This window comes from Balaenoptera borealis (assembly GCF_965194805.1).
Source record: "Balaenoptera borealis genome assembly, chromosome: 3".
In the NCBI taxonomy this organism is placed as follows: Eukaryota; Metazoa; Chordata; class Mammalia; order Artiodactyla; family Balaenopteridae; genus Balaenoptera; species Balaenoptera borealis.
The window spans coordinates 98,096,252-98,122,027 of record NC_138866.1 but is presented as its reverse complement, the minus strand read 5'-3'; positions in this window follow the sequence as shown (position 1 = coordinate 98,122,027).

Genomic DNA, 25,776 nt, shown 5'->3' with positions numbered 1-25,776 from the left:
TCCTGAATATATTCAGGAAAAAACGCATACGCCCTTTTTGGCCAAGGGCATCATTGTCGAGGTTTTGCCGCTTTTCCTGTGCTTTAAAGGCGATTCGAATCTACCTCCTGAAATCTGTTTCCTGCAATTCTGCCTTGCTTTCAAATCCTCTTCGTTGCCTTCCCTCAATATATTTGTGGACGAGAGTTATCATTTCTAAGTCTGCAGGTTTGTGAATTGCAGTGCCCCTGAGCTCCATTTTTCAACTCGCTTTCTTGGGAGCTGGCCGCAAAAGCGCAGGATTGCTTCAGGCCCTATTCTGGCTCCGGGCGGCAAGCTGAGCCTGAGGTTAATTCTTCTTCCTGATGGGAAAATAGAGTGACCTGTGCCTGTCCCAACACCTAGAGCTAGTCTCTCATTGGTTCCCCCTCTTCCCGTTCATCCTCAGGACAAATTGCAACCTGTACGGAACAGGAGGTTAAAGGTGCTGATTCTCCAAGCAGGGAGATTGCTAGTATAGCGGCTGGAATGGCGAACCGGAGCACAAGGAGATGAGAAATGAGGTGCGTTTTAGAAACCTTTCCCGATCACACGGTGTACCATCTTCTGGGTTTCTCATGCATGTTTTCGATGTAGGAAGATGCCCTTGAACCTGGAGATTTGGGACCCATGGGATGGGTACCACACAGTATTACTTTAAAGGGTCTGCGTTTGCTCACCCAACCTCACCAAACCTCTCAGCCCCAAGAGTGTCCACCCTTATGTCTCATCCATCTGTGGGTCTACATATGGTCAATCCAGGTTGCATCACAGCCCCTGAACGAATTTTGTCAGAATTTCTCTCTCTTTCACTGTCTTTGTTTCACGGGTTTTTAAAAGTAATTGATTTGTATAATGGGGTTTAGCTGCTTTTCACTGCTGTGGTTATGCCGCTTTTCACCCACTTCACTCACTTACAGAGAGATATCAATACATAGGTTTTAAGATTCTTACTAGTCAGATATATTCTTCGGCGATGAATAGTGTGTGTTGAGTCCAGTTCACTAAGGAAGGAGTAGGTCTTGTCTATTACATATTGGGTTTATGGAACGCTATCTGAGCTAATTTGAAACCCTTGTTTTATGCATCACCCCACCTCACCTTTCCCGTTAAGCAGCCCTAGTGTGTTTTCTAAACGTGTGACTCTGACCTGTTATGTAATTCAGTTCAAGGGTAGCGGTTTTTACATTCCCTCTATAAGTGATATCTTATGATAAGTGTCTTTTTCTGTGTGACTTATTTCACTTAGAATCGTCGTACCCAAATCCACTCATCATGCTGCTACTAGCCTTATGACGTTGATTTCATGGCTGAATGATATTCCATTGTACATAAGGACCACAACTTCTTTATCCATTCTTGTCTTTCCTGGGATATTTAAGGTGTAACAAAGTGGAGGTTCTTGTCAACAGAGCAGCCTTAAACTTTGGAGTGCCTGTGTCTTGCTGATTTTTAGTTTTCCCAATTCATACGCCCGTGAGTGGAAGTGCCCTATGCTCTCTTAGCTGAGTTTTATAGATGTTTCAGGACACACCGTACACTTCTCCAGAGTGGCTGTTGGCAATTTCCATCCCGCCCATCAGTGTAGCAAGGCTCCCATTTCTCCATGGCCTGTCCTGCATTTCTGGTTTTGACACTTTATTCAGCCTGGCTCTTTTGACCGATGGGAAGCGAGACTTCTTTGTAGCGCTGATTTGCCTTTCCAGGTTGCTTGGTTGGCCAAAAAGGGCGTATGCGTTTTTTCCTGAATATATTCAGGAAAAAACGCATAGGCCCTTTTTGGCCAAGGGCATCATTGTCGAGGTTTTGCCGCTTTTCCTGTGCTTTAAAGGCGATTCGAATCTACCTCCTGAAATCTGTTTCCTGCAATTCTGCCTTGCTTTCAAATCCTCTTCGTTGCCTTCCCTCAATATATTTGTGGACGAGAGTTATCATTTCTAACTCTGCAGGTTTGTGAATTGCAGTGCCCCTGAGCTCCATTGTTCAACTCGCTTTCTTGGGAGCTGGCCGCAAAAGCGCAGGATTGCTTCAGGCCCTTTTCTGGCTCCGGGCGGCAGGCTGAGCCTGAGGTTATTTCTTCTTCCTGATGGGAAAATAGAGTGACCTGTGCCTGTCCCAAAACCTAGAGCTACTCTCTCATTGGTTCCCCCTCTTCCCGTTCATCCTCAGGACAAATTGCAACCTGTACGGAACAGGAGGTTAAAGGTGCTGATTCTCCAAGCAGGGAGATTGCTAGTATAGCGGCTGGAATGGCGAAGCGGAGCACAAGGAGATGAGAAATGAGGTGCGTTTTAGAAACCTTTCCCGATCACACGGTGTACCATCTTCTGGGTTTCTCATGCATGTTTTCGATGTAGGAAGATGCCCTTGAACCTGGAGATTTGGGACCCATGGGATGGGTACCACACAGTATTACTTTAAAGGGTCTGCGTTTGCTCACCCAACCTCACCAAACCTCTCAGCCCCAAGAGTGTCCACCCTTATGTCTCATCCATCTGTGGGTCTACATATGGTCAATCCAGGTTGCATCACAGCCCCTGAACGAATTTTGTCAGAATTTCTCTCTCTTTCACTGTCTTTGTTTCACGGGTTTTTAAAAGTAATTGATTTGTATAATGGGGTTTAGCTGCTTTTCACTGCTGTGGTTATGCCGCTTTTCACCCACTTCACTCACTTACAGAGAGATATCAATACATAGGTTTTAAGATTCTTACTAGTCAGATATATTCTTGGGCGGTGAATAGGGCGTGTTGAGTCCAGTTCACTGAGGAAGGAGTAGGTCTTGTCTATTACATATTGGGTTTATGGAACGCTATCTGAGCTAATTTGAAACCCTTGTTTTATGCATCACCCCACCTCACCTTTCCCGTTAAGCAGCCCTAGTGTGTTTTCTAAACGTGTGACTCTGACCTGTTATGTAATTCAGCTCAAGGGTAGCGGTTTTTACATTCCCTCTATAAGTGATATCTTATGATAAGTGTCTTTTTCTGTGTGACTTATTTCACTTAGAATCGTCGTACCCAAATCCACTCATCATGCTGCTACTAGCCTTATGACGTTGATTTCATGGCTGAATGATATTCCATTGTACATAAGGACCACAACTTCTTTATCCATTCTTGTCTTTCCTGGGATATTTAAGGTGTAACAAAGTGGAGGTTCTTGTCAACAGAGCAGCCTTAAACTTTGGAGTGCCTGTGTCTTGCTGATTTTTAGTTTTCCCAATTCATACGCCCATGAGTGGAAGTGCCCTATGCTCTCTTAGCTGAGTTTTATAGATGTTTTAGGACACACCGTACACTTCTCCAGAGTGGCTGTTGGCAATTTCCATCCCGCCCATCAGCGTAGCAAGGCTCCCATTTCTCCATGGCCTGTCCTGCATTTCTGGTTTTGACACTTTATTCAGCCTGGCTCTTTTGACCGATGGGAAGCAAGACTTCTTCGTAGCGCTGATTTGCCTTTCCAGGTTGCTTGGTTGGCCAAAAAGGGCGTATGCGTTTTTTCCTGAATATATTCAGGAAAAAACGCATACGCCCTTTTTGGCCAAGGGCATCATTGTCGAGGTTTTGCCGCTTTTCCTGTGCTTTAAAGGCGATTCGAATCTACCTCCTGAAATCTGTTTCCTGCAATTCTGCCTTGCTTTCAAATCCTCTTCGTTGCCTTCCCTCAATATATTTGTGGACGAGAGTTATCATTTCTAACTCTGCAGGTTTGTGAATTGCAGTGCCCCTGAGCTCCATTTTTCAACTCGCTTTCTTGGGAGCTGGCCGCAAAAGCGCAGGATTGCTTCAGGCCCTATTCTGGCTCCGGGCGGCAGGCTGAGCCTGAGGTTAATTCTTCTTCCTGATGGGAAAATAGAGTGACCTGTGCCTGTCCCAACACCTAGAGCTAGTCTCTCATTGGTTCCCCCTCTTCCCGTTCATCCTCAGGACAAATTGCAACCTGTACGGAACAGGAGGTTAAAGGTGCTGATTCTCCAAGCAGGGAGATTGCTAGTATAGCGGCTGGAATGGCGAAGCGGAGCACAAGGAGATGAGAAATGAGGTGCGTTTTAGAAACCTTTCCCGATCACACGGTGTACCATCTTCTGGGTTTCTCATGCATGTTTTTGATGTAGGAAGATGCCCTTGAACCTGGAGATTTGGGACCCATGGGATGGGTACCACACAGTATTACTTTAAAGGGTCTGCGTTTGCTCACCCAACCTCACCAAACCTCTCAGCCCCAAGAGTGTCCACCCTTATGTCTCATCCATCTGTGGGTCTACATATGGTCAATCCAGGTTGCATCACAGCCCCTGAACGAATTTTGTCAGAATTTCTCTCTCTTTCACTGTCTTTGTTTCACGGGTTTTTAAAAGTAATTGATTTGTATAATGGGGTTTAGCTGCTTTTCACTGCTGTGGTTATGCCGCTTTTCACCCACTTCACTCACTTACAGAGAGATATAAATACATAGGTTTTAAGATTCTTACTAGTCAGATATATTCTTGGGCGGTGAATAGGGCGTGTTGAGTCCAGTTCACTGAGGAAGGAGTAGGTCTTGTCTATTACATATTGGGTTTATGGAACGCTATGTGAGCTAATTTGAAACCCTTGTTTTATGCATCACCCCACCTCACCTTTCCCGTTAAGCAGCCCTAGTGTGTTTTCTAAACGTGTGACTCTGACCTGTTATGTAATTCAGTTCAAGGGTAGCGGTTTTTACATTCCCTCTATAAGTGATATCTTATGATAAGTGTCTTTTTCTGTGTGACTTATTTCACTTAGAATCGTCGTACCCAAATCCACTCATCATGCTGCTACTAGCCTTATGACGTTGATTTCATGGCTGAGTGATAGTCCATTGTACATAAGGACCACAACTTCTTTATCCATTCTTGTCTTTCCTGGGATATTTAAGGTGTAACAAAGTGGAGGTTCTTGTCAACAGAGCAGCCCTAAACTTTGGGGTGCCTGTGTCTTGCTGATTTTTAGTTTTCCCAATTTATACGCCCATGAGTGGAAGTGCCCTATGCTCTCTAAGCTGAGTTTTTTAGATGTTTCAGGACACACCGTACACTTCTCCAGAGTGGCTGTTGGCAATTTCCATCCGGCCCATCAGCGTAGCAAGGCTCCCATTTCTCCATGGCCTGTCCTGCATTTCTGGTTTTGACACTTTATTCAGCCTGGCCCTTTTGACCGATGGGAAGCGAGACTTCTTTGTAGCGCTGATTTGCCTTTCCAGGTTGCTTGGTTGGCCAAAAAGGGCGTGTGCGTTTTTTCCTGAATATATTCAGGAAAAAACGCATACGCCCTTTTTGGCCAAGGGCATCATTGTCGAGGTTTTGCCGCTTTTCCTGTGCTTTAAAGGCGATTCGAATCTACCTCCTGAAATCTGTTTCCTGCAATTCTGCCTTGCTTTCAAATCCTCTTCGTTGCCTTCCCTCAATATATTTGTGGACGAGAGTTATCATTTCTAACTCTGCAGGTTTGTGAATTGCAGTGCCCCTGAGCTCCATTGTTCAACTCGCTTTCTTGGGAGCTGGCCGCAAAAGCGCAGGATTGCTTCAGGCCCTTTTCTGGCTCCGGGCGGCAGGCTGAGCCTGAGGTTAATTCTTCTTCCTGATGGGAAAATAGAGTGACCTGTGCCTGTCCCAACACCTAGAGCTAGTCTCTCATTGGTTCCCCCTCTTCCCGTTCATCCTCAGGACAAATTGCAACCTGTACGGAACAGGAGGTTAAAGGTGCTGATTCTCCAAGCAGGGAGATTGCTAGTATAGCGGCTGGAATGGCGAACCGGAGCACAAGGAGATGAGAAATGAGGTGCGTTTTAGAAACCTTTCCCGATCACACGGTGTACCATCTTCTGGGTTTCTCATGCATGTTTTCGATGTAGGAAGATGCCCTTGAACCTGGAGATTTGGGACCCATGGGATGGGTACCACACAGTATTACTTTAAAGGGTCTGCGTTTGCTCACCCAACCTCACCAAACCTCTCAGCCCCAAGAGTGTCCACCCTTATGTCTCATCCATCTGTGGGTCTACATATGGTCAATCCAGGTTGCATCACAGCCCCTGAACGAATTTTGTCAGAATTTCTCTCTCTTTCACTGTCTTTGTTTCACGGGTTTTTAAAAGTAATTGATTTGTATAATGGGGTTTAGCTGCTTTTCACTGCTGTGGTTATGCCGCTTTTCACCCACTTCACTCACTTACAGAGAGATATCAATACATAGGTTTTAAGATTCTTACTAGTCAGATATATTCTTCGGCGATGAATAGTGTGTGTTGAGTCCAGTTCACTGAGGAAGGAGTAGGTCTTGTCTATTACATATTGGGTTTATGGAACGCTATCTGAGCTAATTTGAAACCCTTGTTTTATGCATCACCCCACCTCACCTTTCCCGTTAAGCAGCCCTAGTGTGTTTTCTAAACGTGTGACTCTGACCTGTTATGTAATTCAGTTCAAGGGTAGCGGTTTTTACATTCCCTCTATAAGTGATATCTTATGATAAGTGTCTTTTTCTGTGTGACTTATTTCACTTAGAATCGTCGTACCCAAATCCACTCATCATGCTGCTACTAGCCTTATGACGTTGATTTCATGGCTGAATGATATTCCATTGTACATAAGGACCACAACTTCTTTATCCATTCTTGTCTTTCCTGGGATATTTAAGGTGTAACAAAGTGGAGGTTCTTGTCAACAGAGCAGCCTTAAACTTTGGAGTGCCTGTGTCTTGCTGATTTTTAGTTTTCCCAATTCATACGCCCGTGAGTGGAAGTGCCCTATGCTCTCTTAGCTGAGTTTTATAGATGTTTCAGGACACACCGTACACTTCTCCAGAGTGGCTGTTGGCAATTTCCATCCCGCCCATCAGTGTAGCAAGGCTCCCATTTCTCCATGGCCTGTCCTGCATTTCTGGTTTTGACACTTTATTCAGCCTGGCTCTTTTGACCGATGGGAAGCGAGACTTCTTTGTAGCGCTGATTTGCCTTTCCAGGTTGCTTGGTTGGCCAAAAAGGGCCTATGCGTTTTTTCCTGAATATATTCAGGAAAAAACGCATAGGCCCTTTTTGGCCAAGGGCATCATTGTCGAGGTTTTGCCGCTTTTCCTGTGCTTTAAAAGCGATTCGAATCTACCTCCTGAAATCTGTTTCCTGCAATTCTGCCTTGCTTTCAAATCCTCTTCGTTGCCTTCCCTCAATATATTTGTGGATGAGAGTTATCATTTCTAACTCTGCAGGTTTGTGAATTGCAGTGCCCCTGAGCTCCATTTTTCAACTCGCTTTCTTGGGAGCTGGCCGCAAAAGCGCAGGATTGCTTCAGGCCCTTTTCTGGCTCCAGGCGGCAGGCTGAGCCTGTGGTTAATTCTTCTTCCTGATGGGAAAATAGAGTGACCTGTGCCTGTCCCAACACCTAGAGCTAGTCTCTCATTGGTTCCCCCTCTTCCCGTTTATCCTCAGGACAAATTGCAACCTGTACGAAACAGGAGGTTAAAGGTGCTGATTCTCCAAGCAGGGAGATTGCTAGTATAGCGGCTGGAATGGCGAACCGGAGCACAAGGAGATGAGAAATGAGCTGCGTTTTAGAAACCTTTCCCGATCACACGGTGTACCATCTTCTGGGTTTCTCATGTATTTTTTCGATGTAGGAAGATGCCCTTGAACCTGGAGATTTTGGACCCATGGGATGGATACCACGCAGTATTACTTTAAAGGGTCTGCGTTTGCTCACCCAACCTCACCAAACCTCTCAGCCCCAAGAGTGTCCACCCTTATGTCTCATCCATCTGTGGGTCTACATATGGTCAATCCAGGTTGCATCACAGCCCCTGAACGAATTTTGTCAGAATTTCTCTCTCTTTCACTGTCTTTGTTTCACGGGTTTTTAAAAGTAATTGATTTGTATAATGGGGTTTAGCTGCTTTTCACTGCTGTGTTTATGCCGCTTTTCACCCACTTGATTCACTTACAGAGAGATATCAATACATAGGTTTTAAGATTCTTACTAGTCAGACATATTCTTGGGCGGTGAATAGGGCGTGTTGAGTCCAGTTCACTGAGGAAGGAGTAGGTCTTGTCTATTACATATTGGGTTTATGGAACGCTATGTGAGCTAATTTGAAACCCTTGTTTTATGCATCACCCCACCTCACCTTTCCCGTTAAGCAGCCCTAGTGTGTTTTCTAAACGTGTGACTCTGACCTGTTATGTAATTCAGCTCAAGGGTAGCGGTTTTTACATTCCCTCTATAAGTGATATCTTATGATAAGTGTCTTTTTCTGTGTGACTTATTTCACTTAGAATCGTCGTACCCAAATCCACTCATCATGCTGCTACTAGCCTTATGACGTTGATTTCATGGCTGAGTGATAGTCCATTGTACATAAGGACCACAACTTCTTTATCCATTCTTGTCTTTCCTGGGATATTTAAGGTGTAACAAAGTGGAGGTTCTTGTCAACAGAGCAGCCCTAAACTTTGGGGTGCCTGTGTCTTGCTGATTTTTAGTTTTCCCAATTTATACGCCCATGAGTGGAAGTGCCCTATGCTCTCTAAGCTGAGTTTTTTAGATGTTTCAGGACACACCGTACACTTCTCCAGAGTGGCTGTTGGCAATTTCCATCCGGCCCATCAGCGTAGCAAGGCTCCCATTTCTCCATGGCCTGTCCTGCATTTCTGCTTTTGACACTTTATTCAGCCTGGCCCTTTTGACCGATGGGAAGCGAGACTTCTTTGTAGCGCTGATTTGCCTTTCCAGGTTGCTTGGTTGGCCAAAAAGGGCGTATGCGTTTTTTCCTGAATATATTCAGGAAAAAACGCATACGCCCTTTTTGGCCAAGGGCATCATTGTCGAGGTTTTGCCGCTTTTCCTGTGCTTTAAAGGCGATTCGAATCTACCTCCTGAAATCTGTTTCCTGCAATTCTGCCTTGCTTTCAAATCCTCTTCGTTGCCTTCCCTCAATATATTTGTGGACGAGAGTTATCATTTCTAAGTCTGCAGGTTTGTGAATTGCAGTGCCCCTGAGCTCCATTTTTCAACTCGCTTTCTTGGGAGCTGGCCGCAAAAGCGCAGGATTGCTTCAGGCCCTATTCTGGCTCCGGGCGGCAAGCTGAGCCTGAGGTTAATTCTTCTTCCTGATGGGAAAATAGAGTGACCTGTGCCTGTCCCAACACCTAGAGCTAGTCTCTCATTGGTTCCCCCTCTTCCCGTTCATCCTCAGGACAAATTGCAACCTGTACGGAACAGGAGGTTAAAGGTGCTGATTCTCCAAGCAGGGAGATTGCTAGTATAGCGGCTGGAATGGCGAACCGGAGCACAAGGAGATGAGAAATGAGGTGCGTTTTAGAAACCTTTCCCGATCACACGGTGTACCATCTTCTGGGTTTCTCATGCATGTTTTCGATGTAGGAAGATGCCCTTGAACCTGGAGATTTGGGACCCATGGGATGGGTACCACACAGTATTACTTTAAAGGGTCTGCGTTTGCTCACCCAACCTCACCAAACCTCTCAGCCCCAAGAGTGTCCACCCTTATGTCTCATCCATCTGTGGGTCTACATATGGTCAATCCAGGTTGCATCACAGCCCCTGAACGAATTTTGTCAGAATTTCTCTCTCTTTCACTGTCTTTGTTTCACGGGTTTTTAAAAGTAATTGATTTGTATAATGGGGTTTAGCTGCTTTTCACTGCTGTGGTTATGCCGCTTTTCACCCACTTCACTCACTTACAGAGAGATATCAATACATAGGTTTTAAGATTCTTACTAGTCAGATATATTCTTCGGCGATGAATAGTGTGTGTTGAGTCCAGTTCACTAAGGAAGGAGTAGGTCTTGTCTATTACATATTGGGTTTATGGAACGCTATCTGAGCTAATTTGAAACCCTTGTTTTATGCATCACCCCACCTCACCTTTCCCGTTAAGCAGCCCTAGTGTGTTTTCTAAACGTGTGACTCTGACCTGTTATGTAATTCAGTTCAAGGGTAGCGGTTTTTACATTCCCTCTATAAGTGATATCTTATGATAAGTGTCTTTTTCTGTGTGACTTATTTCACTTAGAATCGTCGTACCCAAATCCACTCATCATGCTGCTACTAGCCTTATGACGTTGATTTCATGGCTGAATGATATTCCATTGTACATAAGGACCACAACTTCTTTATCCATTCTTGTCTTTCCTGGGATATTTAAGGTGTAACAAAGTGGAGGTTCTTGTCAACAGAGCAGCCTTAAACTTTGGAGTGCCTGTGTCTTGCTGATTTTTAGTTTTCCCAATTCATACGCCCGTGAGTGGAAGTGCCCTATGCTCTCTTAGCTGAGTTTTATAGATGTTTCAGGACACACCGTACACTTCTCCAGAGTGGCTGTTGGCAATTTCCATCCCGCCCATCAGTGTAGCAAGGCTCCCATTTCTCCATGGCCTGTCCTGCATTTCTGGTTTTGACACTTTATTCAGCCTGGCTCTTTTGACCGATGGGAAGCGAGACTTCTTTGTAGCGCTGATTTGCCTTTCCAGGTTGCTTGGTTGGCCAAAAAGGGCGTATGCGTTTTTTCCTGAATATATTCAGGAAAAAACGCATAGGCCCTTTTTGGCCAAGGGCATCATTGTCGAGGTTTTGCCGCTTTTCCTGTGCTTTAAAGGCGATTCGAATCTACCTCCTGAAATCTGTTTCCTGCAATTCTGCCTTGCTTTCAAATCCTCTTCGTTGCCTTCCCTCAATATATTTGTGGACGAGAGTTATCATTTCTAACTCTGCAGGTTTGTGAATTGCAGTGCCCCTGAGCTCCATTGTTCAACTCGCTTTCTTGGGAGCTGGCCGCAAAAGCGCAGGATTGCTTCAGGCCCTTTTCTGGCTCCGGGCGGCAGGCTGAGCCTGAGGTTATTTCTTCTTCCTGATGGGAAAATAGAGTGACCTGTGCCTGTCCCAAAACCTAGAGCTACTCTCTCATTGGTTCCCCCTCTTCCCGTTCATCCTCAGGACAAATTGCAACCTGTACGGAACAGGAGGTTAAAGGTGCTGATTCTCCAAGCAGGGAGATTGCTAGTATAGCGGCTGGAATGGCGAAGCGGAGCACAAGGAGATGAGAAATGAGGTGCGTTTTAGAAACCTTTCCCGATCACACGGTGTACCATCTTCTGGGTTTCTCATGCATGTTTTCGATGTAGGAAGATGCCCTTGAACCTGGAGATTTGGGACCCATGGGATGGGTACCACACAGTATTACTTTAAAGGGTCTGCGTTTGCTCACCCAACCTCACCAAACCTCTCAGCCCCAAGAGTGTCCACCCTTATGTCTCATCCATCTGTGGGTCTACATATGGTCAATCCAGGTTGCATCACAGCCCCTGAACGAATTTTGTCAGAATTTCTCTCTCTTTCACTGTCTTTGTTTCACGGGTTTTTAAAAGTAATTGATTTGTATAATGGGGTTTAGCTGCTTTTCACTGCTGTGGTTATGCCGCTTTTCACCCACTTCACTCACTTACAGAGAGATATCAATACATAGGTTTTAAGATTCTTACTAGTCAGATATATTCTTGGGCGGTGAATAGGGCGTGTTGAGTCCAGTTCACTGAGGAAGGAGTAGGTCTTGTCTATTACATATTGGGTTTATGGAACGCTATCTGAGCTAATTTGAAACCCTTGTTTTATGCATCACCCCACCTCACCTTTCCCGTTAAGCAGCCCTAGTGTGTTTTCTAAACGTGTGACTCTGACCTGTTATGTAATTCAGCTCAAGGGTAGCGGTTTTTACATTCCCTCTATAAGTGATATCTTATGATAAGTGTCTTTTTCTGTGTGACTTATTTCACTTAGAATCGTCGTACCCAAATCCACTCATCATGCTGCTACTAGCCTTATGACGTTGATTTCATGGCTGAATGATATTCCATTGTACATAAGGACCACAACTTCTTTATCCATTCTTGTCTTTCCTGGGATATTTAAGGTGTAACAAAGTGGAGGTTCTTGTCAACAGAGCAGCCTTAAACTTTGGAGTGCCTGTGTCTTGCTGATTTTTAGTTTTCCCAATTCATACGCCCATGAGTGGAAGTGCCCTATGCTCTCTTAGCTGAGTTTTATAGATGTTTTAGGACACACCGTACACTTCTCCAGAGTGGCTGTTGGCAATTTCCATCCCGCCCATCAGCGTAGCAAGGCTCCCATTTCTCCATGGCCTGTCCTGCATTTCTGGTTTTGACACTTTATTCAGCCTGGCTCTTTTGACCGATGGGAAGCAAGACTTCTTCGTAGCGCTGATTTGCCTTTCCAGGTTGCTTGGTTGGCCAAAAAGGGCGTATGCGTTTTTTCCTGAATATATTCAGGAAAAAACGCATACGCCCTTTTTGGCCAAGGGCATCATTGTCGAGGTTTTGCCGCTTTTCCTGTGCTTTAAAGGCGATTCGAATCTACCTCCTGAAATCTGTTTCCTGCAATTCTGCCTTGCTTTCAAATCCTCTTCGTTGCCTTCCCTCAATATATTTGTGGACGAGAGTTATCATTTCTAACTCTGCAGGTTTGTGAATTGCAGTGCCCCTGAGCTCCATTTTTCAACTCGCTTTCTTGGGAGCTGGCCGCAAAAGCGCAGGATTGCTTCAGGCCCTATTCTGGCTCCGGGCGGCAGGCTGAGCCTGAGGTTAATTCTTCTTCCTGATGGGAAAATAGAGTGACCTGTGCCTGTCCCAACACCTAGAGCTAGTCTCTCATTGGTTCCCCCTCTTCCCGTTCATCCTCAGGACAAATTGCAACCTGTACGGAACAGGAGGTTAAAGGTGCTGATTCTCCAAGCAGGGAGATTGCTAGTATAGCGGCTGGAATGGCGAAGCGGAGCACAAGGAGATGAGAAATGAGGTGCGTTTTAGAAACCTTTCCCGATCACACGGTGTACCATCTTCTGGGTTTCTCATGCATGTTTTTGATGTAGGAAGATGCCCTTGAACCTGGAGATTTGGGACCCATGGGATGGGTACCACACAGTATTACTTTAAAGGGTCTGCGTTTGCTCACCCAACCTCACCAAACCTCTCAGCCCCAAGAGTGTCCACCCTTATGTCTCATCCATCTGTGGGTCTACATATGGTCAATCCAGGTTGCATCACAGCCCCTGAACGAATTTTGTCAGAATTTCTCTCTCTTTCACTGTCTTTGTTTCACGGGTTTTTAAAAGTAATTGATTTGTATAATGGGGTTTAGCTGCTTTTCACTGCTGTGGTTATGCCGCTTTTCACCCACTTCACTCACTTACAGAGAGATATAAATACATAGGTTTTAAGATTCTTACTAGTCAGATATATTCTTGGGCGGTGAATAGGGCGTGTTGAGTCCAGTTCACTGAGGAAGGAGTAGGTCTTGTCTATTACATATTGGGTTTATGGAACGCTATGTGAGCTAATTTGAAACCCTTGTTTTATGCATCACCCCACCTCACCTTTCCCGTTAAGCAGCCCTAGTGTGTTTTCTAAACGTGTGACTCTGACCTGTTATGTAATTCAGTTCAAGGGTAGCGGTTTTTACATTCCCTCTATAAGTGATATCTTATGATAAGTGTCTTTTTCTGTGTGACTTATTTCACTTAGAATCGTCGTACCCAAATCCACTCATCATGCTGCTACTAGCCTTATGACGTTGATTTCATGGCTGAGTGATAGTCCATTGTACATAAGGACCACAACTTCTTTATCCATTCTTGTCTTTCCTGGGATATTTAAGGTGTAACAAAGTGGAGGTTCTTGTCAACAGAGCAGCCCTAAACTTTGGGGTGCCTGTGTCTTGCTGATTTTTAGTTTTCCCAATTTATACGCCCATGAGTGGAAGTGCCCTATGCTCTCTAAGCTGAGTTTTTTAGATGTTTCAGGACACACCGTACACTTCTCCAGAGTGGCTGTTGGCAATTTCCATCCGGCCCATCAGCGTAGCAAGGCTCCCATTTCTCCATGGCCTGTCCTGCATTTCTGGTTTTGACACTTTATTCAGCCTGGCCCTTTTGACCGATGGGAAGCGAGACTTCTTTGTAGCGCTGATTTGCCTTTCCAGGTTGCTTGGTTGGCCAAAAAGGGCGTGTGCGTTTTTTCCTGAATATATTCAGGAAAAAACGCATACGCCCTTTTTGGCCAAGGGCATCATTGTCGAGGTTTTGCCGCTTTTCCTGTGCTTTAAAGGCGATTCGAATCTACCTCCTGAAATCTGTTTCCTGCAATTCTGCCTTGCTTTCAAATCCTCTTCGTTGCCTTCCCTCAATATATTTGTGGACGAGAGTTATCATTTCTAACTCTGCAGGTTTGTGAATTGCAGTGCCCCTGAGCTCCATTGTTCAACTCGCTTTCTTGGGAGCTGGCCGCAAAAGCGCAGGATTGCTTCAGGCCCTTTTCTGGCTCCGGGCGGCAGGCTGAGCCTGAGGTTAATTCTTCTTCCTGATGGGAAAATAGAGTGACCTGTGCCTGTCCCAACACCTAGAGCTAGTCTCTCATTGGTTCCCCCTCTTCCCGTTCATCCTCAGGACAAATTGCAACCTGTACGGAACAGGAGGTTAAAGGTGCTGATTCTCCAAGCAGGGAGATTGCTAGTATAGCGGCTGGAATGGCGAACCGGAGCACAAGGAGATGAGAAATGAGGTGCGTTTTAGAAACCTTTCCCGATCACACGGTGTACCATCTTCTGGGTTTCTCATGCATGTTTTCGATGTAGGAAGATGCCCTTGAACCTGGAGATTTGGGACCCATGGGATGGGTACCACACAGTATTACTTTAAAGGGTCTGCGTTTGCTCACCCAACCTCACCAAACCTCTCAGCCCCAAGAGTGTCCACCCTTATGTCTCATCCATCTGTGGGTCTACATATGGTCAATCCAGGTTGCATCACAGCCCCTGAACGAATTTTGTCAGAATTTCTCTCTCTTTCACTGTCTTTGTTTCACGGGTTTTTAAAAGTAATTGATTTGTATAATGGGGTTTAGCTGCTTTTCACTGCTGTGGTTATGCCGCTTTTCACCCACTTCACTCACTTACAGAGAGATATCAATACATAGGTTTTAAGATTCTTACTAGTCAGATATATTCTTCGGCGATGAATAGTGTGTGTTGAGTCCAGTTCACTGAGGAAGGAGTAGGTCTTGTCTATTACATATTGGGTTTATGGAACGCTATCTGAGCTAATTTGAAACCCTTGTTTTATGCATCACCCCACCTCACCTTTCCCGTTAAGCAGCCCTAGTGTGTTTTCTAAACGTGTGACTCTGACCTGTTATGTAATTCAGTTCAAGGGTAGCGGTTTTTACATTCCCTCTATAAGTGATATCTTATGATAAGTGTCTTTTTCTGTGTGACTTATTTCACTTAGAATCGTCGTACCCAAATCCACTCATCATGCTGCTACTAGCCTTATGACGTTGATTTCATGGCTGAATGATATTCCATTGTACATAAGGACCACAACTTCTTTATCCATTCTTGTCTTTCCTGGGATATTTAAGGTGTAACAAAGTGGAGGTTCTTGTCAACAGAGCAGCCTTAAACTTTGGAGTGCCTGTGTCTTGCTGATTTTTAGTTTTCCCAATTCATACGCCCGTGAGTGGAAGTGCCCTATGCTCTCTTAGCTGAGTTTTATAGATGTTTCAGGACACACCGTACACTTCTCCAGAGTGGCTGTTGGCAATTTCCATCCCGCCCATCAGTGTAGCAAGGCTCCCATTTCTCCATGGCCTGTCCTGCATTTCTGGTTTTGACACTTTATTCAGCCTGGCTCTTTTGACCGATGGGAAGCGAGACTTCTTTGTAGCGCTGATTTGCCTTTCCAGGTTGCTTGGTTGGCCAAAAAGGGCCTATGCGTTTTTTCCTGAATATATTCAGGAAAAAACGCATAGGCCCTTTTTGGCCAAGGGCATCATTGTCGAGGTTTTGCCGCTTTTCCTGTGCTTTAAAAGCGATTCGAATCTACCTCCTGAAATCTGTTTCCTGCAATTCTGCCTTGCTTTCAAATCCTCTTCGTTGCCTTCCCTCAATATATTTGTGGATGAGAGTTATCATTTCTAACTCTGCAGGTTTGTGAATTGCAGTGCCCCTGAGCTCCATTTTTCAACTCGCTTTCTTGGGAGCTGGCCGCAAAAGCGCAGGATTGCTTCAGGCCCTTTTCTGGCTCCAGGCGGCAGGCTGAGCCTGTGGTTAATTCTTCTTCCTGATGGGAAAATAGAGTGACCTGTGCCTGTCCCAACACCTAGAGCTAGTCTCTCATTGGTTCCCCCTCTTCCCGTTTATCCTCAGGACAAATTGCAACCTGTACGAAACAGGAGGTTAAAGGTGCTGATTCTCCAAGCAGGGAGATTGCTAGTATAGCGGCTGGAATGGCGAACCGGAGCACAAGGAGATGAGAAATGAGCTGCGTTTTAGAAACCTTTCCCGATCACACGGTGTACCATCTTCTGGGTTTCTCATGTATTTTTTCGATGTAGGAAGATGCCCTTGAACCTGGAGATTTTGGACCCATGGGATGGATACCACGCAGTATTACTTTAAAGGGTCTGCGTTTGCTCACCCAACCTCACCAAACCTCTCAGCCCCAAGAGTGTCCACCCTTATGTCTCATCCATCTGTGGGTCTACATATGGTCAATCCAGGTTGCATCACAGCCCCTGAACGAATTTTGTCAGAATTTCTCTCTCTTTCACTGTCTTTGTTTCACGGGTTTTTAAAAGTAATTGATTTGTATAATGGGGTTTAGCTGCTTTTCACTGCTGTGTTTATGCCGCTTTTCACCCACTTGATTCACTTACAGAGAGATATCAATACATAGGTTTTAAGATTCTTACTAGTCAGACATATTCTTGGGCGGTGAATAGGGCGTGTTGAGTCCAGTTCACTGAGGAAGGAGTAGGTCTTGTCTATTACATATTGGGTTTATGGAACGCTATGTGAGCTAATTTGAAACCCTTGTTTTATGCATCACCCCACCTCACCTTTCCCGTTAAGCAGCCCTAGTGTGTTTTCTAAACGTGTGACTCTGACCTGTTATGTAATTCAGCTCAAGGGTAGCGGTTTTTACATTCCCTCTATAAGTGATATCTTATGATAAGTGTCTTTTTCTGTGTGACTTATTTCACTTAGAATCGTCGTACCCAAATCCACTCATCATGCTGCTACTAGCCTTATGACGTTGATTTCATGGCTGAGTGATAGTCCATTGTACATAAGGACCACAACTTCTTTATCCATTCTTGTCTTTCCTGGGATATTTAAGGTGTAACAAAGTGGAGGTTCTTGTCAACAGAGCAGCCCTAAACTTTGGGGTGCCTGTGTCTTGCTGATTTTTAGTTTTCCCAATTTATACGCCCATGAGTGGAAGTGCCCTATGCTCTCTAAGCTGAGTTTTTTAGATGTTTCAGGACACACCGTACACTTCTCCAGAGTGGCTGTTGGCAATTTCCATCCGGCCCATCAGCGTAGCAAGGCTCCCATTTCTCCATGGCCTGTCCTGCATTTCTGCTTTTGACACTTTATTCAGCCTGGCCCTTTTGACCGATGGGAAGCGAGACTTCTTTGTAGCGCTGATTTGCCTTTCCAGGTTGCTTGGTTGGCCAAAAAGGGCGTATGCGTTTTTTCCTGAATATATTCAGGAAAAAACGCATACGCCCTTTTTGGCCAAGGGCATCATTGTCGAGGTTTTGCCGCTTTTCCTGTGCTTTAAAGGCGATTCGAATCTACCTCCTGAAATCTGTTTCCTGCAATTCTGCCTTGCTTTCAAATCCTCTTCGTTGCCTTCCCTCAATATATTTGTGGACGAGAGTTATCATTTCTAAGTCTGCAGGTTTGTGAATTGCAGTGCCCCTGAGCTCCATTTTTCAACTCGCTTTCTTGGGAGCTGGCCGCAAAAGCGCAGGATTGCTTCAGGCCCTATTCTGGCTCCGGGCGGCAAGCTGAGCCTGAGGTTAATTCTTCTTCCTGATGGGAAAATAGAGTGACCTGTGCCTGTCCCAACACCTAGAGCTAGTCTCTCATTGGTTCCCCCTCTTCCCGTTCATCCTCAGGACAAATTGCAACCTGTACGGAACAGGAGGTTAAAGGTGCTGATTCTCCAAGCAGGGAGATTGCTAGTATAGCGGCTGGAATGGCGAACCGGAGCACAAGGAGATGAGAAATGAGGTGCGTTTTAGAAACCTTTCCCGATCACACGGTGTACCATCTTCTGGGTTTCTCATGCATGTTTTCGATGTAGGAAGATGCCCTTGAACCTGGAGATTTGGGACCCATGGGATGGGTACCACACAGTATTACTTTAAAGGGTCTGCGTTTGCTCACCCAACCTCACCAAACCTCTCAGCCCCAAGAGTGTCCACCCTTATGTCTCATCCATCTGTGGGTCTACATATGGTCAATCCAGGTTGCATCACAGCCCCTGAACGAATTTTGTCAGAATTTCTCTCTCTTTCACTGTCTTTGTTTCACGGGTTTTTAAAAGTAATTGATTTGTATAATGGGGTTTAGCTGCTTTTCACTGCTGTGGTTATGCCGCTTTTCACCCACTTCACTCACTTACAGAGAGATATCAATACATAGGTTTTAAGATTCTTACTAGTCAGATATATTCTTCGGCGATGAATAGTGTGTGTTGAGTCCAGTTCACTAAGGAAGGAGTAGGTCTTGTCTATTACATATTGGGTTTATGGAACGCTATCTGAGCTAATTTGAAACCCTTGTTTTATGCATCACCCCACCTCACCTTTCCCGTTAAGCAGCCCTAGTGTGTTTTCTAAACGTGTGACTCTGACCTGTTATGTAATTCAGTTCAAGGGTAGCGGTTTTTACATTCCCTCTATAAGTGATATCTTATGATAAGTGTCTTTTTCTGTGTGACTTATTTCACTTAGAATCGTCGTACCCAAATCCACTCATCATGCTGCTACTAGCCTTATGACGTTGATTTCATGGCTGAATGATATTCCATTGTACATAAGGACCACAACTTCTTTATCCATTCTTGTCTTTCCTGGGATATTTAAGGTGTAACAAAGTGGAGGTTCTTGTCAACAGAGCAGCCTTAAACTTTGGAGTGCCTGTGTCTTGCTGATTTTTAGTTTTCCCAATTCATACGCCCGTGAGTGGAAGTGCCCTATGCTCTCTTAGCTGAGTTTTATAGATGTTTCAGGACACACCGTACACTTCTCCAGAGTGGCTGTTGGCAATTTCCATCCCGCCCATCAGTGTAGCAAGGCTCCCATTTCTCCATGGCCTGTCCTGCATTTCTGGTTTTGACACTTTATTCAGCCTGGCTCTTTTGACCGATGGGAAGCGAGACTTCTTTGTAGCGCTGATTTGCCTTTCCAGGTTGCTTGGTTGGCCAAAAAGGGCGTATGCGTTTTTTCCTGAATATATTCAGGAAAAAACGCATAGGCCCTTTTTGGCCAAGGGCATCATTGTCGAGGTTTTGCCGCTTTTCCTGTGCTTTAAAGGCGATTCGAATCTACCTCCTGAAATCTGTTTCCTGCAATTCTGCCTTGCTTTCAAATCCTCTTCGTTGCCTTCCCTCAATATATTTGTGGACGAGAGTTATCATTTCTAACTCTGCAGGTTTGTGAATTGCAGTGCCCCTGAGCTCCATTGTTCAACTCGCTTTCTTGGGAGCTGGCCGCAAAAGCGCAGGATTGCTTCAGGCCCTTTTCTGGCTCCGGGCGGCAGGCTGAGCCTGAGGTTATTTCTTCTTCCTGATGGGAAAATAGAGTGACCTGTGCCTGTCCCAAAACCTAGAGCTACTCTCTCATTGGTTCCCCCTCTTCCCGTTCATCCTCAGGACAAATTGCAACCTGTACGGAACAGGAGGTTAAAGGTGCTGATTCTCCAAGCAGGGAGATTGCTAGTATAGCGGCTGGAATGGCGAAGCGGAGCACAAGGAGATGAGAAATGAGGTGCGTTTTAGAAACCTTTCCCGATCACACGGTGTACCATCTTCTGGGTTTCTCATGCATGTTTTCGATGTAGGAAGATGCCCTTGAACCTGGAGATTTGGGACCCATGGGATGGGTACCACACAGTATTACTTTAAAGGGTCTGCGTTTGCTCACCCAACCTCACCAAACCTCTCAGCCCCAAGAGTGTCCACCCTTATGTCTCATCCATCTGTGGGTCTACATATGGTCAATCCAGGTTGCATCACAGCCCCTGAACGAATTTTGTCAGAATTTCTCTCTCTTTCACTGTCTTTGTTTCACGGGTTTTTAAAAGTAATTGATTTGTATAATGGGGTTTAGCTGCTTTTCACTGCTGTGGTTATGCCGCTTTTCACCCACTTCACTCACTTACAGAGAGATATCAATACATAGGTTTTAAGATTCTTACTAGTCAGATATATTCTTGGGCGGTGAATAGGGCGTGTTGAGTCCAGTTCACTGAGGAAGGAGTAGGTCTTGTCTATTACATATTGGGTTTATGGAACGCTATCTGAGCTAATTTGAAACCCTTGTTTTATGCATCACCCCACCTCACCTTTCCCGTTAAGCAGCCCTAGTGTGTTTTCTAAACGTGTGACTCTGACCTGTTATGTAATTCAGCTCAAGGGTAGCGGTTTTTACATTCCCTCTATAAGTGATATCTTATGATAAGTGTCTTTTTCTGTGTGACTTATTTCACTTAGAATCGTCGTACCCAAATCCACTCATCATGCTGCTACTAGCCTTATGACGTTGATTTCATGGCTGAATGATATTCCATTGTACATAAGGACCACAACTTCTTTATCCATTCTTGTCTTTCCTGGGATATTTAAGGTGTAACAAAGTGGAGGTTCTTGTCAACAGAGCAGCCTTAAACTTTGGAGTGCCTGTGTCTTGCTGATTTTTAGTTTTCCCAATTCATACGCCCATGAGTGGAAGTGCCCTATGCTCTCTTAGCTGAGTTTTATAGATGTTTTAGGACACACCGTACACTTCTCCAGAGTGGCTGTTGGCAATTTCCATCCCGCCCATCAGCGTAGCAAGGCTCCCATTTCTCCATGGCCTGTCCTGCATTTCTGGTTTTGACACTTTATTCAGCATGGCCCTTTTGACCGATGGGAAGCGAGACTTCTTTGTAGCGCTGATTTGCCTTTCCAGGTTGCTTGGTTGGCCAAAAAGGGCCTATGCGTTTTTTCCTGAATATATTCAGGAAAAAACGCATAGGCCCTTTTTGGCCAAGGGCATCATTGTCGAGGTTTTGCCGCTTTTCCTGTGCTTTAAAAGCGATTCGAATCTACCTCCTGAAATCTGTTTCCTGCAATTCTGCCTTGCTTTCAAATCCTCTTCGTTGCCTTCCCTCAATATATTTGTGGATGAGAGTTATCATTTCTAACTCTGCAGGTTTGTGAATTGCAGTGCCCCTGAGCTCCATTTTTCAACTCGCTTTCTTGGGAGCTGGCCGCAAAAGCGCAGGATTGCTTCAGGCCCTTTTCTGGCTCCAGGCGGCAGGCTGAGCCTGTGGTTAATTCTTCTTCCTGATGGGAAAATAGAGTGACCTGTGCCTGTCCCAACACCTAGAGCTAGTCTCTCATTGGTTCCCCCTCTTCCCGTTTATCCTCAGGACAAATTGCAACCTGTACGAAACAGGAGGTTAAAGGTGCTGATTCTCCAAGCAGGGAGATTGCTAGTATAGCGGCTGGAATGGCGAACCGGAGCACAAGGAGATGAGAAATGAGCTGCGTTTTAGAAACCTTTCCCGATCACACGGTGTACCATCTTCTGGGTTTCTCATGTATTTTTTCGATGTAGGAAGATGCCCTTGAACCTGGAGATTTTGGACCCATGGGATGGATACCACGCAGTATTACTTTAAAGGGTCTGCGTTTGCTCACCCAACCTCACCAAACCTCTCAGCCCCAAGAGTGTCCACCCTTATGTCTCATCCATCTGTGGGTCTACATATGGTCAATCCAGGTTGCATCACAGCCCCTGAACGAATTTTGTCAGAATTTCTCTCTCTTTCACTGTCTTTGTTTCACGGGTTTTTAAAAGTAATTGATTTGTATAATGGGGTTTAGCTGCTTTTCACTGCTGTGTTTATGCCGCTTTTCACCCACTTGATTCACTTACAGAGAGATATCAATACATAGGTTTTAAGATTCTTACTAGTCAGACATATTCTTGGGCGGTGAATAGGGCGTGTTGAGTCCAGTTCACTGAGGAAGGAGTAGGTCTTGTCTATTACATATTGGGTTTATGGAACGCTATGTGAGCTAATTTGAAACCCTTGTTTTATGCATCACCCCACCTCACCTTTCCCGTTAAGCAGCCCTAGTGTGTTTTCTAAACGTGTGACTCTGACCTGTTATGTAATTCAGCTCAAGGGTAGCGGTTTTTACATTCCCTCTATAAGTGATATCTTATGATAAGTGTCTTTTTCTGTGTGACTTATTTCACTTAGAATCGTCGTACCCAAATCCACTCATCATGCTGCTACTAGCCTTATGACGTTGATTTCATGGCTGAGTGATAGTCCATTGTACATAAGGACCACAACTTCTTTATCCATTCTTGTCTTTCCTGGGATATTTAAGGTGTAACAAAGTGGAGGTTCTTGTCAACAGAGCAGCCCTAAACTTTGGGGTGCCTGTGTCTTGCTGATTTTTAGTTTTCCCAATTTATACGCCCATGAGTGGAAGTGCCCTATGCTCTCTAAGCTGAGTTTTTTAGATGTTTCAGGACACACCGTACACTTCTCCAGAGTGGCTGTTGGCAATTTCCATCCGGCCCATCAGCGTAGCAAGGCTCCCATTTCTCCATGGCCTGTCCTGCATTTCTGCTTTTGACACTTTATTCAGCCTGGCCCTTTTGACCGATGGGAAGCGAGACTTCTTTGTAGCGCTGATTTGCCTTTCCAGGTTGCTTGGTTGGCCAAAAAGGGCGTATGCGTTTTTTCCTGAATATATTCAGGAAAAAACGCATACGCCCTTTTTGGCCAAGGGCATCATTGTCGAGGTTTTGCCGCTTTTCCTGTGCTTTAAAGGCGATTCGAATCTACCTCCTGAAATCTGTTTCCTGCAATTCTGCCTTGCTTTCAAATCCTCTTCGTTGCCTTCCCTCAATATATTTGTGGACGAGAGTTATCATTTCTAAGTCTGCAGGTTTGTGAATTGCAGTGCCCCTGAGCTCCATTTTTCAACTCGCTTTCTTGGGAGCTGGCCGCAAAAGCGCAGGATTGCTTCAGGCCCTATTCTGGCTCCGGGCGGCAAGCTGAGCCTGAGGTTAATTCTTCTTCCTGATGGGAAAATAGAGTGACCTGTGCCTGTCCCAACACCTAGAGCTAGTCTCTCATTGGTTCCCCCTCTTCCCGTTCATCCTCAGGACAAATTGCAACCTGTACGGAACAGGAGGTTAAAGGTGCTGATTCTCCAAGCAGGGAGATTGCTAGTATAGCGGCTGGAATGGCGAACCGGAGCACAAGGAGATGAGAAATGAGGTGCGTTTTAGAAACCTTTCCCGATCACACGGTGTACCATCTTCTGGGTTTCTCATGCATGTTTTCGATGTAGGAAGATGCCCTTGAACCTGGAGATTTGGGACCCATGGGATGGGTACCACACAGTATTACTTTAAAGGGTCTGCGTTTGCTCACCCAACCTCACCAAACCTCTCAGCCCCAAGAGTGTCCACCCTTATGTCTCATCCATCTGTGGGTCTACATATGGTCAATCCAGGTTGCATCACAGCCCCTGAACGAATTTTGTCAGAATTTCTCTCTCTTTCACTGTCTTTGTTTCACGGGTTTTTAAAAGTAATTGATTTGTATAATGGGGTTTAGCTGCTTTTCACTGCTGTGTTTATGCCGCTTTTCACCCACTTCACTCACTTACAGAGAGATATAAATACATAGGTTTTAAGATTCTTACTAGTCAGATATATTCTTGGGCGGTGAATAGGGCGTGTTGAGTCCAGTTCACTGAGGAAGGAGTAGGTCTTGTCTATTACATATTGGGTTTATGGAACGCTATCTGAGCTAATTTGAAACCCTTGTTTTATGCATCACCCCACCTCACCTTTCCCGTTAAGCAGCCCTAGTGTGTTTTCTAAACGTGTGACTCTGACCTGTTATGTAATTCAGTTCAAGGGTAGCGGTTTTTACATTCCCTCTATAAGTGATATCTTATGATAAGTGTCTTTTTCTGTGTGACTTATTTCACTTAGAATCGTCGTACCCAAATCCACTCATCATGCTGCTACTAGCCTTATGACGTTGATTTCATGGCTGAGTGATAGTCCATTGTACATAAGGACCACAACTTCTTTATCCATTCTTGTCTTTCCTGGGATATTTAAGGTGTCACAAAGTGGAGGTTCTTGTCAACAGAGCAGCCTTAAACTTTGGAGTGCCTGTGTCTTGCTGATTTTTAGTTTTCCCAATTCATACGCCCGTGAGTGGAAGTGCCCTATGCTCTCTTAGCTGAGTTTTATAGATGTTTCAGGACACACCGTACACTTCTCCAGAGTGGCTGTTGGCAATTTCCATCCCGCCCATCAGCGTAGCAAGGCTCCCATTTCTCCATGGCCTGTCCTGCATTTCTGGTTTTGACACTTTATTCAGCATGGCCCTTTTGACCGATGGGAAGCGAGACTTCTTTGTAGCGCTGATTTGCCTTTCCAGGTTGCTTGGAACCCATCCCATCCCATGGAACCCATATATTCAGGAAAAAACGCATACGCCCTTTTTGGCCAAGGGCATCATTGTCGAGGTTTTGCCGCTTTTCCTGTGCTTTAAAAGCGATTCGAATCTACCTCCTGAAATCTGTTTCCTGCAATTCTGCCTTGCTTTCAAATCCTCTTCGTTGCCTTCCCTCAATATATTTGTGGATGAGAGTTATCATTTCTAACTCTGCAGGTTTGTGAATTGCAGTGCCCCTGAGCTCCATTTTTCAACTCGCTTTCTTGGGAGCTGGCCGCAAAAGCGCAGGATTGCTTCAGGCCCTTTTCTGGCTCCAGGCGGCAGGCTGAGCCTGTGGTTAATTCTTCTTCCTGATGGGAAAATAGAGTGACCTGTGCCTGTCCCAACACCTAGAGCTAGTCTCTCATTGGTTCCCCCTCTTCCCGTTCATCCTCAGGACAAATTGCAACCTGTACGGAACAGGAGGTTAAAGGTGCTGATTCTCCAAGCAGGGAGATTGCTAGTATAGCGGCTGGAATGGCGAACCGGAGCACAAGGAGATGAGAAATGAGGTGCGTTTTAGAAACCTTTCCCGATCACACGGTGTACCATCTTCTGGGTTTCTCATGCATGTTTTCGATGTAGGAAGATGCCCTTGAACCTGGAGATTTGGGACCCATGGGATGGGTACCACGCAGTATTACTTTAAAGGGTCTGCGTTTGCTCACCCAACCTCACCAAACCTCTCAGCCCCAAGAGTGTCCACCCTTATGTCTCATCCATCTGTGGGTCTACATATGGTCAATCCAGGTTGCATCACAGCCCCTGAACGAATTTTGTCAGAATTTCTCTCTCTTTCACTGTCTTTGTTTCACGGGTTTTTAAAAGTAATTGATTTGTATAATGGGGTTTAGCTGCTTTTCACTGCTGTGGTTATGCCGCTTTTCACCCACTTCACTCACTTACAGAGAGATATCAATACATAGGTTTTAAGATTCTTACTAGTCAGATATATTCTTCGGCGATGAATAGTGTGTGTTGAGTCCAGTTCACTGAGGAAGGAGTAGGTCTTGTCTATTACATATTGGGTTTATGGAACGCTATCTGAGCTAATTTGAAACCCTTGTTTTATGCATCACCCCACCTCACCTTTCCCGTTAAGCAGCCCTAGTGTG